This window comes from Haemorhous mexicanus, chromosome 4 (genome assembly GCF_027477595.1).
Source record: "Haemorhous mexicanus isolate bHaeMex1 chromosome 4, bHaeMex1.pri, whole genome shotgun sequence".
NCBI classification, from domain to species: domain Eukaryota; kingdom Metazoa; phylum Chordata; class Aves; order Passeriformes; family Fringillidae; genus Haemorhous; species Haemorhous mexicanus.
In genome coordinates, this window is record NC_082344.1 from 25,443,299 (window position 1) to 25,470,515 (window position 27,217).

A 27,217-nucleotide genomic window follows, 5' to 3' on the forward strand; every position below is an offset into this window, starting at 1 on the left:
TGTGAATGGAGCGTTAGTTGCTGTTGATGCTTTGCTAAAGCAAGAGTGGTAAATGTGATTTAAATCTAAGACAAATCTACAGTTCTTCCTGAGAGATTGTACAAAGGCCAGAACTGTTTTGACAGTTTTTGATCCACAGAAATCTCTGTGAGCATCGAAACAACTCATCAGTGTACTGTGACACCTAAATGCTTTTAAACAGAACCTCTGTTCTTGCTGAGTAACTGTGCTCTGCAAGCATTGCAAATGTTCCTCTGTGGCTGGAAGAGATGTGCTGCTCTTGGTGCTCTACTCAGCCTGACTCTTCTGGGTGTTCAGTGGCTTCTGCAGGTGCTTGCCCAGGCTGGAGAGCCCTTTTTTACCTTGTGGATGCTTCAGACAGCTGCTGTGGAGTAAGGTTAAGTCCTGTCCTGTAATCTTCATGTCTTTGGGTAGAAAAGGGCTTAATCTCAAACTGCTTTTGTTCCAAAATCGGTGTATGTGTAGGAAAGCTGATCCAGTGGTCATCCCCTGGGAAATAACCCATCATAGAGTTGTTGCTTTTTGCTTCTAGTAGCTCCCAGAAGGGGCCAAATGCTCTACATCATATATAGGAAATGTGACCCCTGCCCTGAAGGTAACTCTGAAAAAGCCCCAAGTGCCACATGCTAATTGTGATACAACATTTTATGAAATGCAGTAGGCATGTATTTAAATCATCTGGACAGCTAAGACAGCGTTGGATTCTTGACATATTTCTTCATGTATGAACAGTTGCAGTTACTCTTCAGGTTTCCACTTTTTTCAAGTAAGGATGCTAATATCTTAGAAAAAGGACATGACACATTTTAGTTATCTAGGTGTAAAGTACAAAGTATTGCAATTATTAGCTTAAAGTGAGAATTTGAGGGCTAGGAAATCTAATGTTAGCTCTGCAGCCACAGAGTGATACAACCAAATTGTATCCTGGGTGTATTTTGCATTATCTGGAGGAATTCAGCAGCAGAACACGTTTTAGATTGCCCTGAAAAAAAGTAGTCAGTAGATGACTAAGAGATTTACTGATATTAACAAATATTCCTGACTGTAACTGGTATATGCAGGTTGGAAGTCTGCAACTGATCAAGCAGATGCTAATTTATGTATCATGGGTTGTGCCTTTTTGTACATAAGTGTTGATATCTTCTTTCTCAAGATGAATTGAATTTCACAGTGTTATGGAGAATGTCCCTTTAAAATTTTACAAAACCTTTATGGTAACTTATTTCTTTGAAATTATAAGAGATAATTTCTCTTTGCTTTCAACTAAACAATATATTTTCATATACCTTAAAGAATAAAAAAATCTTGAAAGCCATTATTCGAGTGTAAATAATTTAAACAAAACATTTTTTGTTAGACTTAAGTAATAATTTTTATGAATCCAAATTTTAGTATTATGCCACAGCAAGTTGAAATTCACCAAAGCTGAGAGCAACATAATTTTTAGAGCTCTGTTTGTTCCTAAATAAAAACTTTAATGAATCTTTGGAATGAAGGTAAACTGGCATTGGGCCTCACTAAAGAATGTCATAATAATTCCTGTTTTATAACCCTACCTGTTACAACTTTGTAGCTTAAAATTTCTGTTCATAAATTACACTGTGTTATTGGGAGAAATATTTTGTCAGCTTTTTTTCCGTACTGGATTTACATTTCCTATTTGGGAAAAAAAATAACCTCCTGTCATGATTATTGTCTGGTCACATTCTGCTGCCTTGCTGCAAATTGTTAATCTAGTATTTTTTTTTTCCTTAAGTCATGTTGTTCTCTTGACTCTCTTGCTTCATTCCTGCCTCCACCAAGCCCCATCAGCTGCACATCCTGTAAAGCTCTGTGTGCTTACAGGTTTGCATGGGGATATGGACAGACTTTCCTCCTTTGTGCAAGGCATCACCTTCTGTAGAATAACTGTCTGTAAACCCAACTCTGATAAAACTTTTGGGTCATTGTTGACAGCTTTGGAAAATCATCCACATTGGCCATGCTACTGGATAGGTGGGGCGACTCTTTGAATATAACAAGAGAAATATTTTGGGAGTTGTCTTAAAGGTGTGCTTAGGAGAGGAAAAAGGGGAAGGCATAAACTTTTTGGGAAGGGAGCTATAAACCACAATTCTTTGGGCATCAACTGCATAGTGTTGCACTGAAAGAATCTTTATGCAAGCAGAAAAGCCCCTCCTTTTGGTAGATTTCCAGCAGGGGAGATGATGTTTCACATGAACCTTTCACTGCATTTAAGTATGCTTGACTGTGTTGGACCTCAATTCCAACAGTGGTAAGGTGGTGGAGGCACTGGCAACAAATCTCCTGGAAAAAGGATCTGCATCCAAGAGGAGGAATATGGAGTCATGAAATCAGAGTATATAAACTGGTCTGTTTGGGACTTATGGGAATACCCAGGGTACAGGAATGGATGGAATTCCCCTCAGGTAGTATATAAATTTACTGGTTGGTTACCACCACCTACTTCCCTTTTTCTTGGATAAAGCAAACACACACTGGGAAAGTTAACGAGAAACCATCTGAAGGCCTTATTCTTCCAAGGAGGAAGGGAAGAATGAATACAATTTTTGCTTTCTTTCACATTGATTTCCTTCATGTTTTGTGTTCAGGAAAGAACATATTCCATAATATCTGCCTGAGCCCTGGCTGAGAATTAGCCTTCAACTTTCCGCTCCGGACACGTATTTTTCCTTCAGTGTACAATATTTAGTTGCCTGCCATAACCCAGCCCAGCTCTGTTCTGCTAAGCATCAGGCACCAATTTACCTGGACAGTAAATCTGCCATTTTAGCTGCCCGGTAATGCTGCTCCATGGAACCACTGGCACTTGTCAGACACGTTGTGCATAAAGTATGGTGCCTAAGGACTTTCCAGTGGAAGTCAGTGAAATGAGTGTAACAGGGATCTTGCACACACCTGTGGCAGGACAGAACTTGGCAATCTTTGAAGTTTTGTTTGCTTTATTCTCTTTCTTCACATTTTGGGTTTTCTTGAAATCTTTTTTTTTTTTTTTTTTGAAAATTAAACCTTAGGGGGTTTTTTTTCCCCTTTCTTATTTGTTTTGACCCTCATGTTCTGTATTTTCTTTTGCTTTTATCTTCTTCATCCACTGACCATGTGTCTTTCTAAAAGCAGATTATTCCTAATGCTTGTCTCATTTCATTCCTGATGTTTAGATGGATATAAAGCTATTAGAAACTTCAAGTATGGAAGCACTTTCTCCCACTTTGTGTACTGATGTAGAAGTTTTTGTTTGCCTTTTTTTTATCTGTGGGCATTGGAGAGTTTAAGCAAAGAAGTCCAGTAAGCCATATCAGAGAGAGGGTATTTTTGAGAACTATATATTTATAGATGCCTTTAAAAATTGATTGTATAAATTGTTTTTCCTTTTGGGGCAACTGCAGAAGTACTTAAGCTGGTTTTGGACAGGAACTGGAAGGAAGTAAAAGAATTGCAAGCATTTTCTTACTTTCCATTTGCTATCAAGAGAAGTTTGTTGCTTTGCCAAGTCTGCTTTCAGTTCTGTTGAGTCCAAATAGGAGCCCAAGAAATTTTCTATTGAAAGGGAAATTTTCTATGCAAATATAAAAAAAATATTTTCATCTTGCCTATCTATGTGAAGGACTGTTGTGCATATCCTAGTTTTTTAAAACATCAGTGATATCAAAAGCATCCCTAGCACAGCTCAAGGCTGCAGTTAAAGCCATGCCAGTATTTTTGAGGACTGCAAATGGGGTGTGTTTAGGAGAAGAAATCAAGGACACATTGGGTTAGTATCAGCTGTTATGAACAGTAAGAAATATTTGAGTAACTTCCAAAAATGAATAGCAGAGGAAAAACAGGCAGAACTGTCTTGATTAAAACAGGTTGAGACATGTATCAAACCAGGATATTGAGTATGTTCAGGCTGGAAAAAAGGTTTTTCACTTTCTGCTTATTCAAGGGTTGTGCTCCTGGCCTCGTGGTCCAGGCAGGTGTTATGGAGCCTGTTCCTAGAGCCTAAATGCACCCTGGCCCTGACTTATGGACCACAGCTGTCCCAACCCAACCAGCTGGGCCAGGTGGGGAGTGATGGTAGAGACAGATTAGCCCCGTGCTGACATGAGTCAAAGCTGACTGCAGAGGCATTGCTCAGCACCTGTGGAAATCAGCCTGCCATCTTTAGAAGTGCCCAAATTTCACTTCAGGGGCCCAGCTTGAACAATTCAGCTTGGGTTTATAGGTTCTGTTATAGTTTTTGATTTTTCTTCCTTTTTTTGGGGGGGAGGTGGGTGGAGGTAGATCAGTTTGGTTTGGTTTCCTTTTTAGTTGAGGGGTTTCTTGTAGCCAAATAGTCTAGTGCTGTCTTCCTTGCTGATAGCACAGCCACTCAGCTTGCACCATAGGCAGACAAATTTGAGTCCTCTTTTGTAGGGGTGGGAAGGCTTTTCTTCCTGTTTGTTTAGTTCAGCTTGGTTATTCATTGGGACCTAACAGAACTCAGTACTGGATTCCAGTCAAAAGACTCTTAAGAATTCTGTGTCTGAATTCCTTTGGAATTTTTAATATTTGGGTGTCTGGTATTTAGATTTTGGCCTTCGTACCCTGTTAATTTCAGTGGGGTTCAAATTCTCTGCAAGGAGGAATGTAAGCTATTTGCAGATTTGCATGTAATCAGGGAGAAATGGTATCATTAAAATCCCAAATTCAGCAAACAGGAAACTTGTATCAGCTGTCAGGTTCCAGTTGTGGAAGTTCAAGTACAGCAAGCCAATTTTTTCTGGTGTCTTTTGTATTTTGACACTTGTAGAGGGGTTATTCTCCCAACATTTGTTTTGCTGGCTAGTTTTGCTCAGTAGTTTCTTTTTGTTGGTTGGTTGTTTTGGGGGGGCTTTTTGTCGTCTTTTTTGAGAGAGGCTCTCCAATGCTGTAGCATCCTGGAAGCCTCTTCTGCCACTGGTTTGTAGTCAGTTTTCTGGAGTGGGGTGGCCAGACTTTCATGAGCTGTTCCTGAAGCACAGTGACATTTCTGCTTCCCTATCTCTGCTGGTCACATAACTCCTGATACTTTTTCAGATCGTGTTTGCCTTTGGCACGTCTGCGCTATGTTGGCAGGTCACAGTTAATCTGTTAGCAATGAGTATGGTCAACAAGGCATTTTCCCTCCTTGAACTTTTCCAGTTGATAAATAGCTCTGTTTCCTGGTGCTTCCATGCACCTAGCCTTTCATTTTATGCTAGAGGGCTTCATGCTTCCATATCTCAAAGTTATCCATTAAATTCGGTCTGATATTCTAAATGGTCCTTCTGTGTGTTGATTGTATCTCCTGACTTTGCATTAGAAGCTGTTTTTAATAAGGTACTCTTGGGTTTGGTTTTTTATTCTTTTTCCTTGCCAAGTTCACTGGTAAAAGTATTAAATAAAATGACTTTCTGAACAAATGTTTCAGGAGGTACACTAATAATCTCCACATGGTGCATGTTTTCCCTTTTTAGAGCTCTATAAGCTACTCAGTCCGTTCTTACTGCTAATATGTACTTCAAGTTTCCCCTCTGAGTTCACTAAAGAATTCCTTATGTCATGCTAGCGTAGGCTTTGTTGAAGGCTAGATAAATGATGTCTATTAAAGATGCTCACATTTCAGAAAAGAAAAAAGTTAGTCACATATTCTTCTCTCTCTCTTTTTTAATGCAGTTGTATTTATTCCTATTTACTTCAATTTCTTCAACATTTTTTTTCCCCTCTGAGTAATTGTGCTAAAACCATGCATTCTTCTGGGATCAGAATAACTGGACTTTCTTTGCCCAGACTGCATTTTTTCTTTCTCATGTTATGGGTATTATATTTTCTATTTTCCAATCAGATGGCACCACCCTCAGCATCAGAGACCTATTAAAATATTTCCTTTCACACCTCCTGCTTCATGGGCTGGTGTTTCCAGAGCTCTGGAATGTAAATTATCTAGTCCTAACTTCAGTATATTAAATTATTTCGAATTTTGCTGTCACATTGGTTGTGTTTATTTACATGTTCATTAACTAATCTCAGAGAAGAAAATGTAATTTTTTTTGCTTTATAAGTTTCTAAATTAAAACCACATATTTGGTAATTCACATTCTCCAGAAATCTTGAAAGCAGCCTGTTAAGCATTCTTTAAAACTGCTTGTAGAATTCACTGGCCTGTTAATTTTATCCCAGAAGACATAAAAAGCACAAGCCAATTGACAGTCAAAGTAATGTACATTTCCCAGAAATTCAAAATTGTGGGGTGAAGAGTCATTTGGCAGAAGAATGGCCATTTTCCTTCATGGCTTTCAACTAACTCTTGACTTTTGTTTAATCTATCACTTTTTGACATTCCTTTAGTATAGGAGTGAGAAAATGGAAGCCTTGAAACCTTGAATGTGGAAAAAGAAGGAAATTTTTCCTTTCATGTGTCTGATGTTTCAGCCCATCAAAAATGTTACTGTCCTTCCAGTTTCCTTTCTACCCCTCACATATTGCATCTCTGTGCTTCTATCTGGGTTTTGCTGTCATCTCCTTTATAGTCTTTCCAGCTTCCTGCGTAGTCTTCCAGTCCTTGCCCAACTTCCCAAGCTGCCTTTTTTTGTGCTATTCCTCAGTATTTTAGAAGCAGTTGCTTTACATAGTCAACCATCTGTGGCTTTCATTTTTTTCCTGAAATTCAATCTTTTCCACAGGTAACCTGGTGGATGTAATTGAAAAAAAACCCCTTCTGCCTCGTACCTACTCATTCTATTAAACAGTGTTTGCTCTTTATCACTCAGGAATGGTGTCTGCCTCTACATGAACACATTTACTCTCATCTTTTCCTTTAGGACCTGTGAATTGGTGCAGTTTCTTTTTTTTTTATGGCTTGATGTTTTGGAGTCTCTGTTCAGTTATGTGTCACGTTGTGCAGTGGGATCGGGAGTAGCAGAAAATGTGGATTGTTACTGGCAAAGCAGCTGTCAGGCTATGGATGTGGAGGTATAGAGCATTCCACTGTTTTGTATGGAGAGAGATTTTGGTGTAAAAGGAGGAAATTAGGCATTAGACCTATCATTCAGGAGGTCCCTCCCAGTGCTGCTTGCCTATGAAAATCCACGGTCAGCCATCGCCTTGTCCAGAAATGTCCTCTTCAGGGTTACTCCAGTTACTGGCAGCATTGACTGGAGCACTTTCTAGGTGTCAGCAGCCAGTTTGTGGCTGGCTCTCTTTTATGGGTGGACACAAGGTGATTTAACACATCCTTTTCATTGCAAGACCACCCAACTGCAACACTCGGAGGGAGAGAGCTGTGGTCCTTGAGCATGTTTTTATATGCTGTATTGATATGTATTGGCTGTGAGAGTATCTGGTTACACGTTTGAGCACTCCCTAGCTGTTCTCTAATTGCTCCTGTTTTGCTCGTGGTTGTTAATGTGTAATCTTGCCTGCTGCACTGAACTCGTATTATTTAAGCTGCTGCGAGCCTGTGCTCAGCACTAATCGTGCAGCTGGTACAGCTGTGGCTACTTCACCCTGCCACTGTGCAAGCTGCAAGCCCTGCCAAGGAGTGGGCTTGCCAGAGTGCTGACCTGTAAAGTGAGTGCCTTTCAGAGAGAGAGGCTGTGCTGGAAAACACTCCAGCACAGGGCTGCTCTAGCACAGCTCCCCGTGGCGTGAGTGCACTGCAGAGACCCTCCAGTTCCCTGCTCGCCTGGGTGAGCGCTGCTTCTAATAAGGCTCAGGGAAAAGGTTTAGCAGGTGTAGAATGGAGTTACAGTGCTCTGCATTGACTTCAGGGCTGTCCTTTGTGTGAACAGCTGCTTTCTGGTCTTCTTGTCATGCCCCTTTTTCCCTTCACCCCAAAGCAAGCATGCACTGGTTTAGAGAGCTCTAGTTGCCAATGGGGGGAAACTCTCACTCTGTGAGTTGTAAGAAAGACTGAGAGCTGGGTCTTTGCCTCCTGCAGATGGGGAGCTCCTCATCTGACCTGGTATTGCTGCAACTAATCAGGCAAAAGTTACTGGGATGGGGAGAAACTCTTCTGGATGCACTCATGTAGTCTGCTTGCAGTGTGGCAAATAGCACAGTTACTGTATGTATGCTTGGCATAAATGTGTACTGTAAGTGTGCCCAGCATGCTGTCTGTATGGGAGTGATAGTGTATCTGCGTGCTGGACATTTAGTTTAATAAGAAAGCGTTGGGGAAAAATAGGCAAGAAGGAAAACCAGCTCAAGATAATTCACTCCTGAGCAGGATAGCTCTTAAACTGGAAGAAATCTGGCTTGAGCCCTTGCAGAGCTGTGGGGACTTTGTCCACATGACAAAAGCTCAGGAGCTGCCAAAACTGTGAGTTCTGATTGGATTATAAAAGTCTATATTTTCCCATCACCCCTCTCCCCTAGCAGGGTAGGTGGTTGTTGGGGAACTATCAGAAGAAACTGGAATTGCACAGGGAGGCAAAATCTGTGTAGGATGGCGGGGTCTTTTGAGAAGTCATTCTGATCAGGTATATTTCTCCTGTATATTGAGAGCTGATAATACCAACATGCAAAGTGCCTTTTGAAGCTATGTAGGAGTTGTGGCCCAGACTCGCAGATCCCAAACCTGGCGTGGACTGCCAGTATTGGTTTGCCATAACAGGTTTTAGATTTACTGCCTTAGGCAAGGTACTTGCTCAGGGGGACTTCAATTACCAAGCAATTTTTGAAAGAAGAACCAGCAGTTTTCTTTTAGTAAAGCAAAAGGGTTAGATTCATGGTATAGCGTTAGAGATGTGATCATAAAAAAGAAATATTAGGACAATAAAACCTGTCCACAGAGTATACTTGATGTCAGTTTTTCTTTTTCTAGAGGTGTCTTTAGGTTTGTAAGTGTTCGTAAGCCAGAGTAAACTCCAAAGCAAAGACCTGATCTGCCAGGGTACTTCTGTGGAGTCCTCTGTTTCACAAGATCTTCCCGAGTTTTTGAGTTTGTGTTTGAGTAATGTGTTGCCTTTCAATGCTTAAATTGCATCTCAAGACCATTCTTACTTCCCTGCTCTGAATATGCAGCGCTACCTGACTTGTTGGCTGTGAGATTGCTCTGCTCTACTTCAGTGTATATATCCATGATGAGCACAAGTCTTGGATGTGACAATCTTTCCATTCAGTCTTTTTCTCAGGAAAACAATTTCATTGCAGTCATAAAAGTACACTGCTCCACTTTGAGGATACAAAGCACAGAAGCTTGCTTCTTTTATAGTGATTTTTAATTTTGGAAAGCATGCTTACAACAGGAACCTTTTCATAGCAACATCATGGCTTATGTTTTCTCTATAAAAAAATAAATTTAAATTGTATGTGCGGTTTCTGTGGAAAGCTCTCTCCAGTATATTTAAAATACTGACGCCTTAGCTACATGACTCAGTTTCTTCCTCTTCTTAGGTTGAAGGAACGTGGTAACATAACATAAAAATTCCTGTTGTTCATAAAGGAAAGAACAGCATTTTTACTAGATATGGAAAATTCCAAGTGGAACACGTACGGAGATAAAATACCATTTGGAGATTTAGGAAGACTTTTTATGATTCTGACTTTTTTGATGCAGAGCACACGACAACCTCACAAATACTCTCTTTTCCAGTGCATTATGGTTGCTCATACTGAGAGAAGTCATGCAAGTAGAGAAGAACAAATTATTTATTTGAATACCCTTTTCTTCAGTGCTTTCCTGAGAAACCAGAAGACAGTACCTCGTAGCATTGAAAACTTGTTAACTCTAACATACTTTGTAGATGCAGGTAAGGTCTGTTTCTGAGTTACTGTTTGTGCTCAAGGGAGAAGCCAGTTCTCTTCCTTTCTCCGTCTTTTAATAGCCTGGGGACTCTTGTTCCAGGTGACAACTGGCACTGGTTAGGGGCAGCAGCAGCGTCATGCCAGCCTGTGCAGATAGTCACTGCCTGATTGTGTGTCAGACTGACTGTGTGCAGCTCCCCTTAGGTTACATCACAGGGAGTGCTGAGGTGAGGCAGGGCTGAAAGGATATAGCAGGTTTTTTTCTTTTCCTGCTCCAGTTTTAATTTGTTAGCACACCTGCAGGTCTGGCATTTGTTTTCTTCTTTGCTTCTCCCTTTCAGTATGTATAAATGGCTCACTGGAGGCAGAACTCACTCTAGTTTTACTTCCAGCTGACTTAACCCCATGCTGCTGCTCCCCAGGGCCCAAATCCCTGCACCAAGAAGCACACTCCATCCTTTTCCTTCTTTCTGGTAGGTAGGTAGCTCATGAGAGGGAATTGGTGAATGCTGGTCTTGGAAATCTCTACAGAAAATAAGAATTTAACACACGTCTCATTTCAGAATTATTTATCATGTTTAGATATAAAGGTAGATATAAAGAGGTTGTAAGAGGAACATGGTTTATTGTTCCAGAGGGACAAAGGATGAAGAGCACGACATCTGGAAAGTTTGGTAATGTGAATAAAACCAACTGGAAACAGATGGATAATGGGGAGCTCATCTCCTACTACAAATCTTCCAGTTTTAAGGAAATGCTAAATCTCTTTTTAGTACCTGGCAGTATTTTTAAAGAGGACTTTCTGTATCTCAGAGGAAGTTGATAATAAGGAAATAAAATTATTCTGTTCTCTGTGGGACAAGGATTTATTCACCCAGGTGAGTGAAGCCAAATATTTCAAATTCAGCTATTGAACCTCCAGTCTTTAGAGAAAACTAATTGTTATAAGGATGAAAAATACACAGAAAACATACCATTTATAAAACACAAAATCAGCTCTATCCTCTTGAGTTGCCAGGCCCAGTTGTACAAATAATTACTCTTATAATAACTTTAAAATCATAGTTGCTTTGATAATTAGTATTAGTATTGTATTTAGTCATGGAATTATTAGATTAAAACCCTTGTTCTTCAGAAGGAGAACTGAAAATTAATACTAATGGCACCAGAGTAAATGTCAAATTAATAATAACTTGTTGAGGATCATTTTAAATCATATGATGGGGTATCTGGAAGTTACAACCAGAAGGTGAGCTAACAGCAACAGCTGAATTATCCTTTTGCCTACCATAGAAGATGCTTTCTTATCCAGAAATAGTAATTACTAATTGATTTCATTAAAAAAAAAGCCTTTATTTATTTGCTTGATACCTAGTGTGCTTAATGCCTTGATATATTCTGGAGTGTATTATGAATATTTCAGCTGAAGTTCACAACTTTAATTTCACTTTGCAACATTCACAAGCGAAGGCAGGGCAATATCAGGGTTTTAAAAAAATTAAGTACATATTTGTGTTTGTTTATGTGCATGTGAGGCAGTTTCTCTGTGCATTTGCACAATGGAAGGAAGCAAAAATTAATTTTTTAAGCGTGAGAAATTATCAAAAATGGAATACAGTGATTTTGTGTTTGTGGGACTGAATTTTTTTGTGTGTTCGTGTTGAGAAGTGGCCAAACCCAAAAAAATTGTTCTCAAACATTGAACACTTCAGCCCAACACTCAGATGTTTTTTTCCTGTTGTAAACCACCTTCTTCAGTCCTAAGTTTACTGCTTAATATCTATTAATTGCTCTTTAATGTCAGTGCCATCATCATTTCTTCAGTTCTGTTTCTTAAAATTGCACTTTGTCAGCGTGGTGTGCCTGCTCTAGCTCTGCTCCCTGTCCATGTAACTGTCAGCCTGATTTTTTCACAGTGGAGTTTCACAAGTGTAATAAAAGATTGCAGGCTTAGATGGATGGGTTTCCTATATCTGTACAGTGAGGTAACAGTGTAACTGGAAAGTGCTCAGTAAATCAAACCATACACATTTAAGTTTTCTGCAAAGGACAAAATAATGTGAAATTCTTTTACAGGCGAGCAGGTCTCTTCTGAAAAATGAAATCTAAGAAGACACCAGGTGCTTGCTTTTATTGAATCCATAAAATCCTCCTATGAAATCTGGTTTTATAATAGCAGCTTGCACAGAAGAAATCTGGAAAACACACATATGTTTTCAGATTCTAAATATCTTCCTAGTGATCAGGGCATTTAAGATAAGCAGAGGTGAGCAGATCTAGCAAGTTTCTATTTCCCTTCTCAACCTGATGTGTTTTGAAAACACTAAACTAGGCTCTAGAGCCCAGAGACATTCTCAGCTTTGCATCAGGAGTGGCTACAGTAGCTTGGGGTGCTGCAGGGAAATGGGGTGCTGCAGGGAAATGGGATGCTGTGGCTGCAGGAGTTGGGGGCAGAGCCCTGGCTTGTGTGCAGGCTGGCTGCAGAAGGCCCAGGGCTGTTTTGCACCCACTCCTAGGTCAAGTGGGATTGTGGTGATAAGAGCTGGAGATGTTCTTGCTTTCTTGGAATTGTGTTTTGATGAAGACCATTGATCAGGGTTTGAGGTTTTGAGCTTCTAGGGAAAAAAAAAAAAATCCAGAGCAATAATAATTAGTGCAAGTGTTTTATTTGCTCATCCCATCCTTTCTTTCCTGTCAATAATGGGAATTGAATAGGTAATTCCCAGGTGGTTATTTCTGTGTTTCATCTTGCACCATTAGGTCGAGCACACTAGCCTGTGATGGTGGTGTTCTTGAGGAAGATGATTATGGAACATATTGGATAAGGTATTATAAACTGGTGCTGATTAACACTTGTCCTGCTAGGTAGGACCCTTGTACAGAAGAGCTGAAGTAACCTGTGACTTACAGAGCATGCCATGCCCCACCATCAGCAACACTGAGCGTTTTCTAGAAATGAACAGCCATCGGTTTTAACTCTGCCCTTCAGCTGCAGCTGTAGAAACCCCATGGCCAACAGCTGTTCTAGTGGGCAGTGACTGAGCCATAGTACATCATCTATGACAAAAATAACAAGGACCTTAATTCCTCTGAATAGGAATCAAGTAAATAAAGGATTAAACTGAAAGTATACATTACACTTCTTCACGGAGTATACATGTTGGTGTGACTCTTTCCTATGTTCTTGTTCTAGTCCCAAGTGTTGAAATGTTATTGTAGGCTGACAGCTCACTTTGGGTGAGACACTCCTTCAAACACTCAAGGTGGGTAGCCTATTCCAGGAAAAGTAGGTGCTTGCTGAGTCAGGGCCTTGGTTTCTTTCTACTTGGCAGTGTGGAGAGTTCATGAGTTGGTTTGCATTGGCACCTTTTCATTAGCAACGTTGTAAGGTTGTAAACAACAGGTGTGTGCTGTCACACATTCCTTCAACAAAGAGAAAATCTTACATTTGACAACGAAAGCATCCTCATACTATTTTTGTTTGGATTAGTGTTTCTTTCTAACTGACTGTCATTTCCCCAGTTTTAAGTATCAGCATACTTCTGATATTTGTATATATTAATTGAACACTCTTTTTCATATGCAAGTTTTGTAGATGCCTTATGCTCTAAGAAAAAGTAGCACTTGATTTATAAAATCTTTGCATGCTGAATAAGATCCATTGCTAGAGATTTCTGAATCCACTCTGATTCCATGTAAACCTCTTCATTATTTTGGCCATGTGCCTTTCTCTTAAAAAATATATCTTATTGTTAGATGCATCAAACGCCTTATGTTTAAGAAGAGACATATTTGGAATACTTGAGTAAGTCACATCACCTGCACTGACTTCAGCTCTTGCCCTGCAAACTTTCAGTATGACTCAGGTGTTCCTCTTGTACTGGCAGAGAGGAAAAAGCCAGCAGTGAACACTTGCAATGGACTCACCACTGTTCAGCAGCAGGAATGTGGTTCTGTGTAAATGTAGCAAATCACTGGTACTGGAATAGAAAGAGGAAGGGAAATCTTGAGCTTACCATGGGCAAATATGATGTCTTAAGCTAAGCTGCTTCTGGTGTTCCTACTGTAAACCAATGGAACTTGACTCTTGCCTTGCCAGCAAGCAAAATCTTGAAGCCCAGCTCTTTTGCCAATTTTACTACCAAAATGAAATTATTATTAATGCAGAGAGTTGATTCTCATTTCCAATACAGAGGGTCACTATGACCATAGAATAGTTTGGGTTGGAAGGAACATTAAAGACCATTGCCACAGACAGGGACACCTCACCTAGACCTGGTTGCTCAGAGCCCCGTCCAGCCTGGCCCTGAACACTTCCACAGCTTATCTGGGCAGCCTGTTCCAGGGATTGATAGTGAGCAAGGAAGAAGGAAAGGAAATGGACTGAGAAAACAGATCTGTGTTTGGGACAGGATCCTGTGCTGTGCTGGGATTACATTGTGCATGAATGGCTCTTTTGTCAAAAGAGAAGTAGGACAAGAACACCTGAATGCCAAGTGTTAACAAAAAGATCAGTACCTTGTACAGAGCAGGAGCTGTGTGAGAACACTTAGTCCTTGTGTAAAGATTGCCCCAGAGCACTGGAAGGTCAGGGAGACCTTGGAGTTTTCTGCTGCTTCTTCACACTACAACTGGAGAAACAGCATTTTGATATTTCCATTCCCTCTTCATCCCCTAGATGTCATCAATATAAACTGGATTAAGTGAGAAACAACCAGAAACTCAGGTTTAGTGACAAAGAGGTATCTTACTGAAAACACGGCTTTATGCTTTACTTTGTAGAAGATGCGTGGGGAATCCTTTCATGGTGCTCTCTGATCTTGCAGTATGTCTGGATGTTGGAAGGTTAAAACATTTAGGAAGTGTTTCCAAAACATAAAACATATACTGGGCTTTGCTATGTTGCCTCTACTTTGGTGCTTGCCACCTTTGGCAGATACCTGTACTAATCCATTAGCTGTCTGTGTTGGTGAGTGAGATGTCAATACAAGTCTGAAGAAAAATTGCCAAGGAAAGGAAAACATTGGAAGAACTCTAAAAATATGTCAAAACCAGTTAGGGTGGTTTTGGGGTTTAATAGTAAAACTGTGGAATGTTTTTAAAAATAAATAATGGAAAAGTATGTAAACCAAAATTCTTTCTCAGTATATAATGTGGTCATTTTGCCTTGTATTTAAGTTCCAGCTTGACACTGTGGTAGCTATGTATGATCTTTTGAAACTCCCCTTTTTATGTTTTTATACAATCTTTTTATATGAAGTGCTACAGTGATTTTGTTGATTTTTTCATCATCTGAAACAGGATGGTCACCGGAGCACTGCTGTTTAGCTTGAGTTAGTTTGGTTTGTCTCTCTTTCTTTCCCCTTGGTTCCATAGATGGCTTGCTTTTCAATATTGGGCAAAGCCATTGCAAAGAATATATATGAGGCTTAAATTCATGCTTCATGAACTGCCTTAATTCTAGTATCCACTAATTTGAGAATTTAGAGCATTTTTAACATTAATATTCCTTTCACAAGCTTTTCAGGTGGATTTTTTTTTCTTAATTTTAAACTAAAGACTTGGAACTTGATTGTAAGGTCCCATTAATTGTACCTCTTGAAATAAGTAGAGAAGATGATGTTTTCCAGAACAAAGGCTTTGAATTTGTGCTTACAGACTTCATTATGAACACCTTGCATTGATGCTTTCACATCCAAAAATCAAGAGACCATAGCTGAGTAGAATCAGAGCCTTCTTCATAATGGCAATTAGCCTTTTATTAATGTGCGTTATAAATTTCCAGTAGCAAATTAATACAATTGACTGTCTTTGTTTCAAATCAATATACACTACATATAGCACTTACTATGCATATTTAATAGGAAGGAGGAGATTAATGGGCTCTGTAGGTAAAAGTTGAAAGATTCTCTTGATGTATTTTATCTGTTTGACTTGAGTTCCTGCCTGTTTTGAGTGCTCACCTCTTCTCAGCCTTTTCCCACTGCATGCCCAGTAATTTAAATTTATGGAGTTGTTTGGTTTGCTCTGGTTTTTTGTTTTGTTGATTTTTTTGGTTTGGTTTCTTCTTTGTTTTTTTGTTTTTTTTTTTCTTTTTTTTTGGTTTGCTTGTTTGACTTCTTTTGTCTCTCTTCCCTAAGAGCAGTTAAGATAAATAGGCATGTCATGGCACACATAGTTTGTGGATTCCCTTTCCATCTTTGGAAATCAGTTCCTGTTCTAAAAGAAAGAAAGCAAATAGATGCTTTGTGGTTTTTGAAATCATATTTTACTATTAAACAAACAGGGCTGCCCTTGAAGCCTGTGCCATTGCAGTGATCCCCTACAGAACATGGAGCAATTGACAACTCTGACTTTGTTTTTTGTGATTCTTCCTTTGAGTGAACTGGAAGAGGAGGTTCACAATTTGGTTTTAACCATTTATTATGGCTGAACACTAAGGCTTTATGGCCCAAATTGTGCAGCTTGCAGACAGCTTTTCCTTTTGAGAGACTCGGTTCTATGCAAAGTGTATTAATAATGATAAAAAACTGTTATTGTTATAATTGGACTCAGCAGTTTATCTGGGAAAAAGAAATGCTTTGTGTTGTAGGTTTCCCAGTTTTACCCACAGGCTAAGTCTTGTATATATAATTATGTTTTAGGAGACATTTTAAGTGCTAGTTGAACCTTTAACCTGCGTTTCCTCTGGAATAATTACAGGATGTGAAAATGGCCAAATGAAACGCTTACTCATAGAGATTAATAGAATTAGTTAAGCTACTGTTACCTTATGCTTGATTTATACTGCATGTGTAGGTTGAAATAGGCTGTAATGGCATGTGGGTGTTTTCCTATCTTTTTATACTTGCTAAAGTTTTGCCTTATGTTTATTACTTGCTGTGTTATGTGAACTGCTTAAAAAGGCATTTTAGACCACTGGCAGGTAGTTGAATTTCAAAGGCTGGCTCTATTTAAAACAAAACAGTAGTGTTTGAACTTCTATCAATTTTTTTTTTTTCTGAAAATAACAGTAATAGAATTGATTCCATCACCTTCCAAGGAAACAAGTTGGAAAAGAAACCTCTGTGGATTAGTAGTCCAGACATCAAATATATTTTGCAGACATTTGAAACCAAGCCTGAGTCAGCTACAATGGAAGCAGGGAAAACCAAGAAAAATTATTTGTCTGACTGCATTGCCAAAATTGTTGGAAAATGTGAAAAAAAATAAAAGGTCTGCAATTATGAAGAATGATATAGCAAAAGTAGAACATTTAATCTTATTTGAAGATTCAAGAGTGGTGGTAATTCTAATATATTTTTAAGTAAACATTCTGTTAAAAGTGATTTGCCTTTTAAAATTTGATCTGGCGTGTTTCTTTGAAAAGAGAGTGATGCATTGGCTTTGAGGCAACTTGAATTGCAATCTTTGAGGAAATTGTTGAACAGTTACCATCTTAATTTTCAGCAGCTAAGTCTTTGACAGAAAAATTTAAATTTAGAATTAGAGAAAAGCCTGAAATTAGTTTATCTTATCCTATTAGATAATACCGTTGGAGTTACCAGGCAGGTTTATACCAGCCTTCACTGGTGTTGGAGTAGTTTTTGTTGGGCAACTTTCAGTTAATGCTTTGCAGCCCCCCATGCTGCAGCCTCTACCAATTAAAGCATTTGGGGTTTTCACCTGGGAGAGGAGGAGCAATTTGCAAAGGTGCTACCGAGGAGTAGGAGCTCACCATGGCTCATTTAAAAATCCCAGCAGGTGCCATCTCAATATATTCTTTGTTGTTTTTTCAGTTGTTCAGCAGAATCCTATTTTTAAGCAGATGATAATACTCACCTTCTGCGAAGCTCCTGGGAAGGCTTAGGGGCAGTGAACTTGAAACCCTTAAAAATCTGAGCCCCAAGTGGAGGAAACCTTTCTCATGGGAATCTTTTAGTCGGCAACTTCATTTTTAATCAAAGAACATTTGAGTTAACCCATTTCACTACTCACCCAAAGTATTTTTAGCGAGCTATTTCACTGCTTTTAAATCCTGCTTTGGCTTGGTTTAGAGTTAATGTTTGTTGCAGTGGTTACAGCAGGCAGTGAAAATGCCTTTTTTTTTTTTTTTTAAGGTCAGTGAAGTATAAATGCAAAGGAGATTAAAAATCAATTATTAAGTCAAGATTTCCTTTATTCACATTTCATTTATGCTTACCTCTCTTTGATGACTTCCCTTTAAAGTATTATACTAATGTAGGAAATTAAAGATTTTCCTTATATACATTTCTGTATTATCTTGGGTTACAGGATTTCTCATCTCTCCTGAAAAATATACTCCCAGTAAGTCCACTTAGCATGTAGTACAGATGAGCATCTGCTCTTCATACAGACAAGTTATTTATTATAATGATTCTATTATTAATTATACCAGATTTCTTTTAAGGAAGAAATCTGTATTTTGCTCCTTGTGTGGAATGGATATGTAATGCAGGAATTACAGTACTTCACCAGAGGGACAAGCAGAAATCCTGGAAAGGGGTTGCTAATCTGAATGCAAATGTTCTGTGCTAAGTGTGGGTTATTTTGCTGAAGGGGGCATGTGCATGCATCGAGAAACACTGTGATGGCATGAAGAGAGTTTATGGGCACAGCTGTGTGTGTTGAGGCGTGGCCCTTCAGCTGGAAAATTATGTACTAGGATATCTTCGCTTTTATCTTTGTGTCATAATGTCTTTTCTTGCTGAAGTAATCTTTAGGGAACTTTGAGAAACACACAGGCTGTGGTTGATGGGGAACTCAACTTAGCAAATCATTAACTTCAACAAATGAAGTAGTAAGAGAAGGGAGACACTGGAGTATTGAACTATTGACTGTTCTGTGTGTTTAATAAAGGACATTAGAATACCATGTTTAAAATTGTTGACTAAAACCTCAGAAGCATGACATTAGCATAGGCTTTACTGCAAATACACTATTTATAATGAAATGATGAGAAGGGGCTCACAAGTCCTTGAATGTAGTTATCAAATGCTGGTCAGAGAGCTTCCAGCATTTATTGGCATGTCAGTGCCTTCTGAAATGTTTTTATACTTGTACCATATTTTCTAAGATGATGGAGTGACTAAATATTAGCTAGTTGTTGTGCTTTTGGGAATCATGAATTTCTGGAAAATATCCCTCTGCTGTCAAAGAAATGAAGTTCTGTTCTGGGGAATTCATCTGGAAAGAACATTTCTTCGGGGGCGATGGGGACCATCTGTGGAATTCCAGCTACGTGAAAACCCGGAGCAGAGATGGGTAAAAATACACCAGGATGGAGGCAGCTCTGAGGAGGTCACTGTGGTAACCTTGCTTAGAGGAAAGGTCTGCACACATGGGCTGACCTTCTGACCCTTCATAATTCAAGAGTAATGTTATACATTCTTCATGCCTGCGCAGCATTTCTGTGGCAAAAGGCTTCTAATCATTCCCAATCTTCATATAATTTTCAAATGAATCTTTACACACATGCAATATACACACACAAAACCCCTTTGATTGTTGTTTAGTATCCTGCCTATGTAGTTTGAGATCATTCAACTCCTAAGTAAACACAAGCAAAAGGAAACATGCTCCAAGGTACAAATTGCTTTTCTACTGCAGTGACTTAGTAACTTGTTTTGTGCTGTAGTGAGATGCATTTTTTTCTTTTTTTTTTTTTATTGGTTTGAACCATTTGGTTCACAAATGACTTTGTACTCCAGTCTTTTACTGCTGTTGTGAGATTTCATCAAGCAAGCAGTGTTTGTTCCCACGTGTGTGTTTGTTTGGTTTTGGCCGTCTAGTTTGAAATTCCACTACATGACCAAGTTGCAATGGAAGCCCCCACCCTTCTTCTCTCCTTCCTTCAAGGCAATGAATTTTGTTCATAAATGGAGAAGATCTGGCTGTCATTTCTCTTGTAGCTTACCTAGCAATGTGGTTGTGCCCTTTCAGAAAGGGGGTCTCTGTTGTGTCCCCCTCCCTCCACCCCCCCAATTCACTGTGGTTTATTTACTGTGTGTGGTGGTCTTTTTAATGGAAAATGCAGAGATTTGTATGAAGTCTAAAAATAAGAGAGAAAGGTTTGTGTTCCTTGTTTAGAAGTCATAGCACGTCATGTTGTAAACAAGGATTTAGAATTTACTCTGATTTTTATGCTGTTATTTTGGCTTTCTTGTTTTTCACTGCCTCAGCCTGTAATGGACTGTAATTCTCCCTTCTCTGGGTGTTTCTCACTATCGATTTACATTGTTAGCCTTGTTTAAAAAGGGAGAAAAAGCTCTGAAGTTTTGTAACTCTTTTTGGTAGCCTTGTCCCATCATAGTTATTTTTTTTTCTCAGTGGCATGATCACATGCATGGATAATTTTAACATATTTCACTATTTTCATAATCCTGTTGCCTCAATGGAAGGTTTCACAGAATTGAATGCTGAATTGGATAAACCTTTTTCTGTTTTAATAGGCATTCCATGGTTGTGGCCTACTGTATCAACACTGATTTAGAGATTAATCTGAGAAGATGGGTTGATTAGGACACACCATCTCTCTCTTTCTCATGGCTGACATGCTATGATGCAGTGAGGAGAAGGGGATTGGGTTTGCAGTTCCTCTTTGGACCACTGTCATGGGGATCCTGCTGGCGCTGCTGTGGCCCTCGGTGTCTCTGGGAGAACCACCTGCAAGCTGCCTGTCCTTCGCCAGGTACTTGAACTGAGCAATCACTCTTGCATCAGCACTCACTGCAGAAGAGTGCAGCTGACTAATGGGCACCTGCTGCTCCTCGTGTCCTTCCTCAGACCTGATTCGTGTGCTTCAGCTTTGTTAAACCCCTCCGGGGACATCATCCAGTTGACATCAAGTATGTCAAATGCCCTTCAAACACACATATATGCATTTGTCATCAGCATCCCATAGTTTTGTGCTCTGTCTTCTCCAGCATGCTTCAGGTAGGTATCAGTACAAATTTCAGGGAGCACATCCCACTGTCCTTTACAGCCTGTAGCCTAGGGCTCCTTTCATCTTTAATGATAGCTCCCATCAGCTCCACGTGGAAAATGTAACTACACAGGCCCAGCATTTTACCAATAGTGCCAGTCAGTTTGTGTGTAGAGCAAAATACATCTTTGGACCCAATTGTATACTCTAAACTTCCCTGAGGCTGGAACTAAATTTCCAGTTGCTAAGTGTAGTTGGAAGCCATTCTCTTAATCTTAGCCCTTTGAAATGCATTTTCTGACTCTCCCTTTAAACCTATGTGCCTCAAAATAATATTGGTAGTTACTTTAAAGCACATACATAGGTGACTCATAATGTCAACACACATGATTTTTGTAGTGCCTTTTCTCCTCTACTTTGGAGTTAAAAACAGCACTAGAATGTTTCAAGTGCTACTTTCATGACTGGCTGGAATATAATATTCTAATATTGAAAAGTCTAATAAGTCTCAATAGAGCCATGTAAACTTAAGGGATATTTATGCTGTCACATTTTGTGTATACTCAGACTTTGTTCAAAATCTGTAAACGTTGACTTTGATTTAAGCAATTACATAAGTTTAATTGCTAGATTTCTTTTCCATGGAAAAACTGGTAATAAGTACAATGTAACTGCATTTCTGCTGAGATGGAAGCATTAAGATCCTCTGAAGTTGAGTGGATTATTAATTATACATTGGAGCTGCTTCTCAGATTTCAAATATCAAAGACTTTTGCATTTGAAAAACAAAGAAAAGCAAAAACCCTGAACAAACCAACAACTCTCCCCAAAATGTCAAAAACCCCAAAAACAGACTCTGTTACATATCAAGCAATGATGGTCCTTGTCTTGGTTGATTATCATTGTTCTGTAGCTTATTAATCCTGGGATAACTCTGACCTAGTTGCATGAATTATGAATTAAATTTTACTCCTTGAGCATCTGATTTGTGGTACTTGTGTGCCATGGAAACAGTGACAGCAAACACAGAAGCAGAATTCCCCATGTTCCTTATCTTTGCAGTGCCCTTGCAGGGACTTTTCTAACTGGAGGAGCACAGCTTACTCTTTTCCTACTAAGAAAATATTTGAACATATTATTTCAAAAGTCAGCCTGAAGTGTCTTTTTTCTGTTGGATTTCTGTTGAAAACACGTGGATCGTGTTTCATGCTCTCTGTTTAGATAGGTGCTTGTCATTCTAACAATGAGCAAAGAAGGCTCAGTGTGTGAATGCCTGAATGGCACGGGGCCACAGAGAGGGAGAGGGTGTTATGGGCGATTGGAAAAGCAGGAGCAAGACAAGGGCTTCATCGCATAGATCACCTGTGGTGTTTTTAGTGCCTGCATCTTGGAGAATCTCTCAGATGGCACTGCTTTGCAGCACAGTAAGTACAGAAAATAGGAAGTAATAAGAAATGCATTGAAATAGGTGAGCATTCAGTGGATAGCAAAGCTGTTTTCTGTAACAACGTTGTAAGAAAGGGCCTTGTGTTTTCCTGACAACTAAAACACTGGCAGCCAAAGGAAAGCTGGAAAACCTCTGCAGAAGAGTTTATCCATATCTGTGGATTAAGGTTAAGGTGGCAGATTGTCAGCATCTTATTGCTATGTGCTGCAGTTTGCTTTGGCATTTGACTATGTGGGGGGTGGAATATGAGACTTAACAATTGTCACTGATTACAGTGGTCACTGATGACACCTTCCTGCTAGAATCTTGTCCTTCCAAGATTCAGTTCTTCACAGATAAAGATTCATGTCAATTCAATGTTTGCTGAATCTTCTGTGGGGTTTTTTTTGGTGTGTGTTTTTTTATTATTATTATTATTTAGAGCCTCTGCTTGTCTCACTGATATGACACTAGAAAACTGTAAACTTCAAAATTATCTGGTCTCAGTAAAAGTTGCATCTTATGTGATGTTGTCAAATGAAATCATGTAGTCTATTAGGAGGGGAGGAATTGATTTATATTCAGATTCAATTTTTTTTGTCTACTTGTAATTAGATTGATGTGCCTACTCACCATCTTGTCTGTACTGCAGGTCTAATTTTCCCTTATAAAACTGGTAGGTAGAGACAGCTGCAGATGCGTTTAATTCATTCCTTATTATCATAATGTTGGGTAATTTGAGAACTCAAGCTACTGCTGAAAACGAATGTCCAGAAGAATTATCTGGGTTTCTATAATCAAACCATATATTTCTATTTCTATATTATATTCACACATGTTAAAAAAAAAAGATACTAATGAAGTTTTCTGTGCATGGTTTGTTTTTTGGGTTTTTTTCTGGTGTCTTGTGGAGGCTGCTTCAAGTGAAATCATGTATTCCTCATGCTGTAACACTTTCCTGTAATCTATCTCCCTTAGAAACCTTCTAATGGCACCTATTAATTTTCTCCATAGATTTCAAATACTGTTGATGCTGCATAATGTATTTAATTAGCCCCAAACTTTCTCTGTAATCATTCCAATCTGTGCTTCTCTCTCAGCTTTTACCTCTAAGGCTGACAAATGGCAGGAGGGGGAAAGGGCACTTTCCTGTCAGTGGCTGTGGAGCCTTTGGTCCTTGGGTTGTCAGAGCAGCTGTTCCTTCTGAAAGAGCTGTGAGAGAACAATGAAAATACTACTTAGCTTCATTTAAGAAGTCAAAACAAATATTAGTTTTAGCAGAAAGCTTCCTTATCTTTTGAAACAGGACATTTTTATGGTTCCTGTAGTGTTTTCCATCTTTTCATTGTAATAATATCAGCTTATTTGTGAAGTCCTGGATTGTATCGGTCAGAGCTAAGTTCACCTTTCTGTGTCTATTCTTGCAGCGTCAAGGGGAAAGATAAATTAGTTCAAAATTATACAAGTGGTTTTTGTGCAGTTTAGAGTAAATGCTAACTGAATCCTCTTCACATTTTTATGTGCATTGTGTTGGTCATACACCAGTTCTGAGGTCGGGCACATGGATGTCAAATTGCAGCTGCATTGGTCTGGTAAAGGACAGAGTAAACTGTACAGCTTAATTTTTAATTTTTTTTTTTTAACTCATTCTCGTCTTTCTTTCTGAGAATAAAATTAAGGAAGGTCTTTATATTTTTAAGCCAGCCCATAGTGGTAACATATGGTCAAATGCCAGCTGAACCATTTGTTTGCTAGGCAGCTCCTCTAGATCACAGTTAGAAAAAATTGAGTCAGTTAAGCAGAAGACTGAGAAGCATTTTCAAAGAAGACAACATATTTTTTTGGAAGCTGGGAACTTACATGCAGTATTATGGATAAAGCGGGAAGGGAGACCAGTCTTGTCAGTCAATAGTGAAATATATCATCATTTGTGTATTCAACATTAGCTTAGCATAGGAAATTTTTTCTTTTAAGGACTCCTTTACAAACAGGACAGAATCATATGCTGGAAGGTTATAAATGGAAATTGTTTCAAGGAGGAGAGGCTGTGCTGTGATTCCTGGGGACATTCACTTGTGGAGTTTACCTACTGGAAACCAATCCCTGGTGTCTGCAGGATGGAGTTGAGAAAAAGAGTAAAAAGGTCTAGCAAAATGGCTTCCAGAGATTTTAGAAAACAGGAAAGTCATGTGAAAATATCCCCATGACGTTCTTGCCTGTTGCTGAGCGTGGCAAAATTGAGGAGGATATTATTGTCCCTTTTGTGGGAGCTGAAGGGAAGAAGCTGTCATTCTTTACTGCCAACCACCCTGTTTAAACTCCTTCAGAAAAAGATTGTGGAAATGCAACTGCTTGCGTAAATTGTCAGCTCCAAATAAGGTCCCCAGCCCTCTTTTAACTGTGTAGGAGGACACAGTCCAACAGATTTGAATGAGTTCAGATTGGACATGGGGAAAAGGCTCTTCGCTGTCAGGGATGTCAGTCCCTGGCACAGGCTGGATGCAAGGAGAATGCTGCGGCAGCTCCAGGGCTGTGTGAATGCTTGGAGGAGGCCAGGAGAGTTTGCCCAGGGAGGTTTGCTAACTTGGGAAAGTTTTTGATGCTGCTGAAAGTTGTTCTGTTAAAGTAATTTGTCGATGGAATACTGGAATACTGGTACACATTGGATTGAAAATAAATGGTTAAACCAAATTTCTTCTATCTGTAACCCTGTGTAAACACAAGACAAACCTCTAGGATGTGTGTACACAATTTAACAGAGTTTTTCAGAACAGATAGGACCTCATGTGCACAAATTAATGCATGTGAAAAAGCAGAATCCCTAATATTTGTGCCCTTCTGAAAACATGTAGCAATGCAAAGGAAACTTTCAAAATCTCTCCAGTGAATTTTACTGAGTTTTAATATATGTTGTATATTAGAGATGCATGTGAGTTTTCGAGATATTAAAGTTAGAGGTATTTTTGGGGTTACAGACTCACCATTAGCAGCTGTTCTCTGTTAATTAGAAGCAAAAACAAATGATCACAACTACTTCAGTAGGATTTTTATACATGACTGTTCACAGAATAAAAAAAATCATGGAGATTTTCTTTTATCCCGGAAAAAGGGAAATGGTAATGTATACTGTGAAATAACGATGTCATTATGAGCTAGTTGCATATTTAAAATATAACATCTGATTAGTGGCTCTTAATTACCTGGGTATTTTCTTTAATAACAAACAACATTAATTTTTCCTTTCAAACATCAGGTTATTAAAACTGTGGAATGACAAACCTGCTGTCGGAACAAGGACAGCTACTTGAATTGGCAATTATCAGCAAGTCAGTTGTATTTATGCCCTTATAAAATTTCTAGGTGTTCTTGCACTGTGAGGGAAATGGTAAGTATTTGGCCACTGTTGGGGAGAGGAATGAGCTTGAACCATTATGTAACTCTTGAATTGGTGTTGTTATATGTAAAACTACTTCAGATAAGATAAGCAGTGACATTTATGGTTGGACTCAATGATCTTAAAGGTCTTTTACTGACATAAATGATTCTATGATTGTAAATTTTTTTGGAAGCTGTCTAAATGAATAATTCCTGCTCCACATTCTAGTGTAATAATTGAGTAGTTAATTGAAGAGCAAATACAATGAGGCTCTGGTCTTCCTTTTCTCCTTCCTTCTCTTCTCTTGTGCTTTTTGTTCAATATGTGAAACTTCTTTTCCTTGCAACATAAACTTTAATATGCTTGTTCTCCAGCAGCCCTCATCATCATCCTTCTGCAGCTGTTCTTCTTCTTCTCTTCTGCTTCTAGCCTCTATGATTAATTTTACAGCCTTGTCTTCAGTCCTCTGCAGCTAACTGAAGCTGCAATTGCTGAGGACTTCAGTAAGGTTTTTATGGCTATACTGCAGAATAAATGAATCTCAATTTCTCTACTGCTTATGAGACTCTTGCTCTTACCCTAAGACTTCTAGCTTCTGTTGCCATAAAAATCCCATCCTACTTCCATGGAAGGGCTTGAGTTTGTGCATTTGTTACAACAAGGAGGAGTGCTGATCCTTATTTTAGAAAATATGTAAATTATTGGGATATCCAGAATTATTTTTAGTCATGTGTATCATGTAATCTCATTCTTCTGGGTGCTCTGTTAAGATGAAAAGGAAAATTGCAGCTGAAGATTGTGTAGTGGACTGAAATATTGCCATTTTATTTTGGAAGTAGACCTAATATATAAAAGTGTAATTATTCTTGTATACTAGTATTGTTGAATATTTTGCAGTCAGTGGGCTGCGGTTCATAAGAGCATTTGCATGTTACTTCTTAAAATAAGGCAGTAAATACATAACTACTTATGTGCCATCAGTGGGTGTTTTTCCAGAGAGCATCATATTTTTGTCTGAGTATCACACAAGAATTGGAAGGTCTGTATTATTTTGTAATGATTTAAACCTTTTTTCAGAATATCACTAATCAGTAAAAAAATGTTCTTTGCCTGCAGGGTGGAGTTCATTTCTTTTGTTCCTGAGAGCTGAATAGGAGAAAGGGACATTCCAGCTTTTCTTGATAAAGGTAAGACAGCATCTGCTGATAAGGATAAGACACTGTTCATTATTATGAGCTCACAGAACATTTGTCGATGGAGGGTTTGTTTATTTTGGGCTATTTTTCTCAGCTTTTGTGCTTTGTAGTAAGTGCAACGTGTGATAATGTAACTTGTCTTGGGAATGGAATGTGTAACTCTACCAAAGGTATCAGTAAAGGCTCTGAAGATAAACAGGTACCTGTAGATCAGCATGACAAAGTGGAGAGCAATTTGTTCTACTTCTGGTACTTGTGATATTTTCCATGTACCACTGAACTGGCCTGCCTAATTTCACTCCATCTTGCCTCCACAAACTCAGCAAGGGGTCTTAAAACCAGTAGAGTTTTCTCCATGCCGCTTGTCAAAGAAATGTGTAGGCTTGCCTGCTGCTACCTTCGCTGTTCTGCATTGTCATGTGAGAGTGCAGAGGTTGATGTGAGGAGAGAAGGACCTTGAGGTCTATTTTAATTGAGATAACACCTTCAAAATTAAGCAGCAAATAATTATCATGCTTGTCAGAAGT

General features: G+C 38.9%; 1 protein-coding gene across 1 annotated transcript in view; it reads left to right on the top strand.

The window, feature by feature from the left end:
- The window catches only part of BMPR1B (bone morphogenetic protein receptor type 1B), a 233,252-nt gene that overhangs the window by 19,417 nt on the left and 186,618 nt on the right, over positions 1 to 27,217 (top strand). Inside the window, exon 2 of the mRNA XM_059844140.1 lies at positions 26,611 to 26,681. The gene's annotated coding sequence lies outside the window, so the exon portion shown is untranslated. The remainder of the gene's footprint in view (positions 1 to 26,610; positions 26,682 to 27,217) is intronic.